Source organism: Condylura cristata, unplaced genomic scaffold, assembly GCF_000260355.1.
Source record: "Condylura cristata isolate star-nosed mole 26May11 unplaced genomic scaffold, ConCri1.0 scaffold00031, whole genome shotgun sequence".
Classification (NCBI taxonomy): Eukaryota; Metazoa; Chordata; class Mammalia; order Eulipotyphla; family Talpidae; genus Condylura; species Condylura cristata.
In genome coordinates this window covers 24398464-24406254 of record NW_004567132.1, presented here as the reverse complement: position 1 = coordinate 24406254, position 7791 = coordinate 24398464, and the positions used below count along the sequence as shown (strand labels likewise).

The 7791-nt window shown below is 47.6% G+C and overlaps 1 protein-coding gene across 1 annotated transcript in view; it reads left to right on the top strand.

Annotated features, from left to right (window-relative positions):
* The first annotated feature begins 3042 nt into the window (after window positions 1-3042).
* Window positions 3043-7791, top strand: part of CAPG (capping protein (actin filament), gelsolin-like) — a 19746-nt gene continuing 14997 nt past the window's right edge. The window contains exon 1 of the mRNA XM_004691591.2: window positions 3043-3129. The gene's annotated coding sequence lies outside the window, so the exon portion shown is untranslated. The remainder of the gene's footprint in view (window positions 3130-7791) is intronic.

Below are 7791 nucleotides of genomic sequence, written 5' to 3'. Positions count from 1 at the left end.
CTGCCTCTGTCCCTCACACCCTGGCCTTCCCTGTTCCCAAACTCTTCTCATAGCCGATTTGGCCACGTCACAGCTCTGCCTGAAACCCTTGAGCAACTCCCATGACCCTCGCCTGGATACCAAATACCTGCTGTTCCTTTGCAAGATCAGGCCCCTCCCTACTTCTCCAGCCCCAGCTCTTCCATGTCCCACCCTGTAAGCCCCCACTCACACTCACCTTCTCTCTGGGGTTCTGACATATTCAGGGTCCCAGGTCCAGGTGGTCTATTCTGCACCATGTTCACTGAAGAAGTTTCAGTTGGAAGAATTCAGACCTTTCCTCAGATCTTAGAGAAGGTAACAAAGAGGGAGGGCACTCAATGCAGAGCAAAACAGTTTTTAAAATAAGAAGAAAAGGGCTCTCCCTAGTGGCGCAATGGGTTACAGCGCCATATTATTTAGCTCGCCGAAGCCACAGCAGCGCAAGTTCAATCCCCGGCCAGGGAGCTGACTCACATGGCGCAGCAGACCTCTCCTAGCTCGCCCGCTGCTCCCCTCAGCAATGTACTTCGTCAGTCGGCCTGTTCTGTTCCCCACTGTCTCTGGTGAATCCTCTCACCAATCACTCCTCTGACCTGTACCCCCGTTCTGTAAACATAAATAAATCTTTTAAAAAAAGAAGAGAAAGGGAAAAAAAAGTTCTTTGCTGTGTATGTTAATACTTAAAAAAAAAAACTGTCTATCCACTCATTATACAACTGGCAGGCTCCCCAGTCATGAATGGGGAAAGACACTGTCCTGCTTGCAGGTGCCAGCCCTCTGCCAGCCAGTTTCATTATGGGGCTCCCATAGCTTCCTAGCTCTCTCATCTAGCCAGCTTTAGAGATACAGTTAAGAGAAATCAGGAGATGCCATGCTGGGGAAGGCAGGATGGCGGCAGACAGATAATGTGACGTGGTTTCATCCTCTCCTTTGAGTCTTAGACAGGCTCCTTATCCAGGGCTGCATTTGTAGATCTGCTGGAACATTAGGACCCCTTGTTTCCTTCTTTGGGCCTCGACCCTCTGCAGAAGTCCCAGACTAGGTCAGTCTCTCCACCTGCCCCATGCACTCTCTCAGGGCATTAACCAAAATTAAATCTTTAGGTTTATTTTGGGGCTACTCTGGAGACTTCCACCTAAGCTCTGTAACTGAGCAGTGACTGGTTCCCAAATTCCAAGTGCCTGGCCCACAGCCTGCCACATAATAGGCTCTCAAAAAATATCTGTTGTGCCTGCTTATTCAAATTCTACTTAAAGTCTGCCTCTCTGCAGACTTGGTTTCTCCTCTGTGAAATGCCAGTTTGTCCCTTTCCTGCCCAACAGGACACCAACCTAATAGGCCTAGACAGAGCATCCTCAGCCCGCTTCCCTATTCATTTTCAGAAAACAAACTTCTATATGCAGCTGGATTACTAAACTAAGTCCTCTCTGGGTCCTTTGGATTGATCTTGTCCAGAGTAGGGTGGGGAGGGACATCTACACCCTCCCTGCTCATCACAAGTGCCCCACCTAAGCCTGCTTAGGCTTTCTCCTTCAGCTCAAGCCTCAGAGCCAGGCATCTGCTGGCTTTCCAGAAAATAAGCCTGGCTTTCCACCTCCGCCTTGGGGGAAGCTGGGCACTGCAGCTCGCAGACCTGTCTCCATCCACACACTCTAATCTTTTCTTGTGGGAGTAAAGAGCCCTAAGGTTGCCCTCCCCATCTTTACCAATGGAAAAACAGACCAAAGCGGAGATGTATGTTCGGGTTTAGGGATCAGGGCGCGCTAAACCTATGCATAGGACCAAAGCCCATAGTTTCCCTTCCCCAGATCCAGATCCCCAGGGAGTCGAGCAGTAATTCCGCGTGAAACAGCGACCTCTGGTGGTATAAAAAATGCAACAGCATATGTGGAGGACCACCAAAACAGGTTTTAAAGATCAGGTCACCCATGCAGGGCTCTTGTTTCAAAATCCACAGAAATATGTGAAGTCCTATACAAATGCGCTTTTAAAAAATATATCTAAAAACATTACGAATAAAGATAAAAATTCAACCATAAATCAATCATTAATGATGGTATTAAAACAAGAAAATTTGCTTATGATTTTTAAATGCCAGTTTTAACAGCTTACTGAACATTCATGTGCCAAGAATATCTCTGCCTCTGGGGGTTTTGCTGTTCTGTCATGAAATGTAACCAATATAGATGCAGGTACTTCTACAACATATGCTGATATGTAGTTCCTGAATCCCTACCAGACTCTAGAGGGAAAAGAACCTATTTGGGGGTGTATCTCACCCTTGGCCACATTCCCACTTGGGACCCAGTAGCACTGCCTGACTTTATATACATACTGTGGGATTCTTCAGGAATCAGAGGTAGGCTTTAAATGCGTTTTGGCACATGCAGGGCAAGTCACACAGGCTCTCACTGATTCAGGGGTCTCGTGCTAAGCCCTGAAATGCAGCAGCTCACCCTTACAGCAGAGAATGGACTTTTATTACAGTAAAGGAACTGGGCAAAAGACTGTCTCCAATTTTATGGCATCTGTCTCTTCTCTAAGGATAGAAAGCAACTCAACGAAACCCTGGGTGCCTTCCTAGAAAAACAAGCCTTTGAGAAATTCCCAGGCAGAAATGAGCATGTCTGGAGACCACCTGACCACTCCTGCAAATGGAACCTGAATGATCAACTTTGAATATCCTTTCTGGAGTTGTTGGTAACTGTTTCAAGATTAAATAGATATTTCTAGAAAGTGGCTGCTTTCCTTCTGACACTGAAGAATGAAATCTCACCAACATATGGGCATAGCCATACTTCGTAGACTAGTATTTTCCTACCTACCTCGATGAAGAACACACCAAATAAGACTCCTTCAGAAAGTATAAACTTTGAAAATGGGCTGGAGACAGATGGTCCAATTGTGTTGCTGGCCACTGTGGTGTCACTGTTCCCAATACAAGTGTAACCTGAATCCCCACCTGGGAGCCAGAAATCAGCTGAGAAGAGGCCTCAGGGGAGAGACTGCCCTGGACCCAGGAGGATGGATCTAGCTGGGCCTCAGCACAGCTCATCCTATCCAGCAGGCTGGATCAATTGAGTTCCTGACTTTCACTGAAGGGTTTGGGTAAGTCCCTTCTGCAGCTCCTTGGACAATGTGGGAATTTAGGACAAGAGTTCTGGCTCCTGACCTTAAAGTATGAGCAGAGCCCTTGAAGAGAGAGCATAGTGAATGAGAATGCTCTGGCTGCTGCCTCAATATGACCCCAATCTGCTGCCAGAACTGTCCTATATGTCTGTGCCTACTTCCCGGGGCATGCAAGACCCAGGCCTCCAGACTTGGAGACTACATAGGCTTGGTCCTGTGTCAGGGCCCCAGGCAGCTCCTTTCATGAAAGAGTTCGTTCCTGGCTATAGCTGAGCTGTTAAAAAAAAAAACAAAAAACCATCTGCATCCCTCCCAAGCCAAGGGCCTAAGGCTCCATCCACCGTCATTTCCCCTTTCAGCCCCAGCCTATTCAGCCCCAGCCTAGTTAAGAGGGCGGCACAGGACTCAGATTCGCGGAGGAAGCCTCGGGCCTAAGACCCTCCCCCACCCCCACCCTCATGGAACACTGGGTGTAAGAGGTTATAGCCAGGGAAGAACCTCTCTCTACCAGTTAGAAGGAGAGTCCCCACTCCCAGATGTAATCCCACCTGCCAGGGCTCCCCGCTCTTCAAGGCCCCGCCCCGCAGCCCACAGCCTGCTGGGATTTGTAGTTCCCGGGGCGGGGCCAGCACGGTCAGCGCGGTCCGGAGTGGGTGGGTGTGTGTGTGTCGGGACGTCCGCGGTAGCGTTTCCCGGCCCGCTGAAATCGCCCCGAGGGTCACTGGATGAGGTTGGCATAGGGATCACAGGCCGCGGCTCCAGGACCCCCGGCACCGCCCCCTACTTCTGCCGGGAGTTGTAGTTCCGGCTGGGCCTCGAGCCTGGGCGGGGCCGCGGGGTGGAACCCGGGAGGTTCCTCATTCCTGGCTTTACCGCGAATCATCTGTAGCGGCTAGGGCGGGGCTCTTCCTCCGAGATGCATCTGCGGGCTCCTGGAGGGAAGCCTCTAGTTAGGCAAACTGAGGCACGACAGGGTTGCGCTCTGGCCGGTCCGCCCCGCCTGAGGGCCGTCAGGGCCCAGTGGGCAGGTGGGAGAGCAAAGTTTTGGTTGAAGACTTGGCCTGGGAGGCCCTTGGCAAGGCTGTGATAGATGAGGGCCCAGGGGCCATTTATTTAATAATTCGTGTCTGCTACTAATGTCTCTCAAAAGGAAAAGACCTGCGAGGAGAAACTGGCCACATTAAAGCGGATTACCTGGCAGGGCTGACAGCTAAGATTTTTATTGCCAAATTGGGCAGCCCTGTAAAGGAAGTTCAAGTAGGAAGAATGGTTCTTGGGGTCCAGAAAGCCAAAAAAATGGGGTGACCGTGGTCCATGGGGTTGTTTTGAGGATCAAAGAGATGATGGCCTTGGGCTGGTTTGTGACAGGTGGAGGCTGGGGAAGTTTTGTAAACAGTAAATGCCAGGACAAGGTATGAACTGGAAAGGGGGGCGGGGAACTGTGGGTGTTTTGGAGCCTCACTTTAAGGGTGAGGATTGAGGATCTAATGTGTATATATAGTAGAGTCGATAACATAATAGTGTATAGTGTGGTAACACTATTATGTAGTTGGATTTTGCTAAGAAAGCAGGTCATAAATGTTCACACACACACAGTTTTAATTAACATAAATAAAAAGGAAGGTACACGAACTGTGGCTAAGATGTCTGCATTGAGAAACTGAGAGGTAGGTATATGGAACCTCTCTATACCATTTTTAAGTGGGTTGCAAATGGTCAGGGGTGATCTTGTCACTCAAAAGCTGAAAAGCCCTTTTGATTTCTTTGCTGGAAACTTTGTTGAGTACACAATGCAATGGTTTTTTTAAAAAAAATATTCAGAGTTCTGCAACTAAAACCACAATCTAATTTTAGGACATTTTATCAGACCCCCCCCTTAAAAAAAAAAACAACTTGGACCCTTAAGCAATAATCTGAAACCTCCATCTCCTCTAGCCCCAGGCAACCACTAATCTACTTTCTGTTTCTGTAGATTTGCTTATTCTGTATACATCTCAAATAATTGAAAAGATGTATGCGGTCTTTTGTGACTTCCTTCTCTCACTTAGCATGATAAAAATCATCATCCAGGTCTATCAGTATGCCATACTATTTTTGGAACTTTACATTTGTCTAAAATTATTTTGAAATAAAAACTTGAAGCATACTACCTAGAGGGTGAGCAGACTTAGTTGTTACAAGGACTGACAACTGGCTCTGCCATTCGGTGCACAGCATGGACCCTGCAAGAGGAGCCAGTGAGCAGGACGGCTTCTTCCCAGCTCCACTTCAGGAGATTTGAAGTGTGGCGAGGTTGGAAGAGAAAGAATGGAGTCTCACTACCAGGCTCTGCCATTTGCTAGGGTGGTTCTGGAATAAGTTGTTTTGACTTCATTTTGGATTGACTTTAGCAAATAATGGAAGGAGTAAACAACACAATTATAAAATGAACAGTATAGTGCCAGAACTAGAACTACTGTGTTAGCAATTTTCATGACTTTATTTACATTGTGTTCAAGGCCCTGTGTGGTGCCGGTCTTGAGGAGGAAACCGCTTGTACCCTCCCTGGGAACCAGTGCCCCTACCTCAGTCACCCAGAGTCACACTCTACCACACAGTGCTCTTCCTGTGCTCCTGCTTATTCATGTTGGAGTGGACAGACCCACTTCCCCAAGGAATTCCAGAGAGTCACTGTCCTGATGTCTCTGAGGACCCAGGTGTTCTTAAAAACACATTAACAAATTTTTGAATATTGAGCTTTAGTTTTCTAAATAAACCATCCAGACCCCTGGTCCTTTCTTACAGCAAGTAAAATCTAGAAAAAAAAATAGAGAGATAAAGTTTAGAGATTAGAAACCTCCTGAATCAATTCATTCAAAGAATTATTTTTGGGCAATTGCGAAGTGGGAATTTTTAGGCACTGCAACAAATCCCATCATCATCCCAGGCTGAGGAAATGCAAGAGCTCTTCCTGTACCTCCAGATGGAGTCAGAGACCAGAAGGGACTCCCCATCTAGTGCTCACACTTTGCAGACATGAAACTGAAGCCCATATGGCAGGGTGGTTGGAATTCAAACCAGGAACTGGGTCAGGGAGAATTCTTTGCAACTTCAGGAATCCTTAGATCTGGAAATCAGCCCATAGCCTGGGTCCATGGACCCAGAAACAGTAAGCTGCCCAGGTTGGATGGCCCAAGATGTTCACCAGAGCTTAGGCAGCCAAGCCTGGAAATCAGGGTCCGGTGTCCACCTACCCTACTTTCTTTCATCCAGATGTTTCTCATAGAGGTGGAAGCTTATTAATAATAATGGCATAGCACCTTGCATGTGTCCAGGCCTTTATTCTTTCCAAAGAGTTCCCCGCTGGCTCCTCATAACCCCCCAAAGAAGGAGAGCTGGAGTCCTGTTCTCACTTCACAAGTGAGGCTTAGAAAGTTGATATGACTTTCCCAAGGTGAGAGAGACTGGGCAGTACTAGTAACATTTTTCTTGAATGCCTATTACCTGCTGTGTGTTGGGGTCACCAAGATGACCCCCAGGATGAAGGTCCCTAGGATGAAGAAGCTAACAGGGTGGTGGGAGAGGTACAAGCAGAAGATCATAAAGAGACTTGATGAGGAACTTTGTAGGGAGGTAGAAATGTTTTTTACTAGGATGTGGATTATATAGTTGTTTGCAATATTTTGAAGCTATGGAACTATACACTTATGATTTATGTATTTCACTGTAAATTTTACCTAAAAAATTAGAGTATTCTAGAAGGATCATGTTTACTAGTGCCTTGAATAGGGCAGAGATTCCAGGAGGCCAGGGAACACCTAAGTCCTTCATGGATACAATTCCAGCTGGTTAGGTTGGCTGAAGAGTTTTCAGCCTGGAGGTTGTAGACTGGGCTGGCCCAGTGGCCTTAATGCCCAGACCATCTGGAGAACACGGAGGGAGGCAGGGATTGCAGTGGGTTTTAAAGGAAGGATATTTAAGCTGAGTCCAACAAGCAATTGACCAGGGGAGGGCGAACAGGGGGAAGGAGGGTGTTTTCTAAGCACTCCTCAGGGGAGTGTAGCTGCTAGGTTTTGTCTGGATGGAAAAGGGTAGAATCAGTCTTTGAACTGTGTCCCTTCCCAATTCAGATTGACTTGGTCACATCAGTGGACCTCAGAGAAACTCATGCTGGTTAGATTTTTCAAAACAACTTCTGCCCCCCCCCCCCCCCATTTAAAAAGCCTTTCCATCACTGTGTCAGAAAGCCAGGCTCTGCTCCCTTGGCCAGAGGACCTCTTGCAGGGTTTGCCATGTTCTCTCCATTTAGAAGCCTAGGTGGAAGTGCGAACCACTTGCTGTCTGACACACTTCCTGAAGACCTGGCCTTCTGAGGTGCAGGCTGCTGGCTGGCCTGTTTGCCTCTAAATAAAGGGGAGAAAGGTGAGGTGAGGCAGGTTTAGCAAGGGCTTTGAAGCCAGCCACAACTTTTCTGGTTAGAAAACTGGTTCTGGTACTGAATTGGCAGTGTGACCCTAGACATGTTACTTACCCTCTCTGAGCCTCCCCAGACAACTTCAGGTGTGATGCCTGTATTGAGACCAGGTTAAAAGCACTATAGCTGTTGTAACTTGACTGGGGTCAAGGATCTATCAATTGCACCACACTGAACTGTTAGATTCT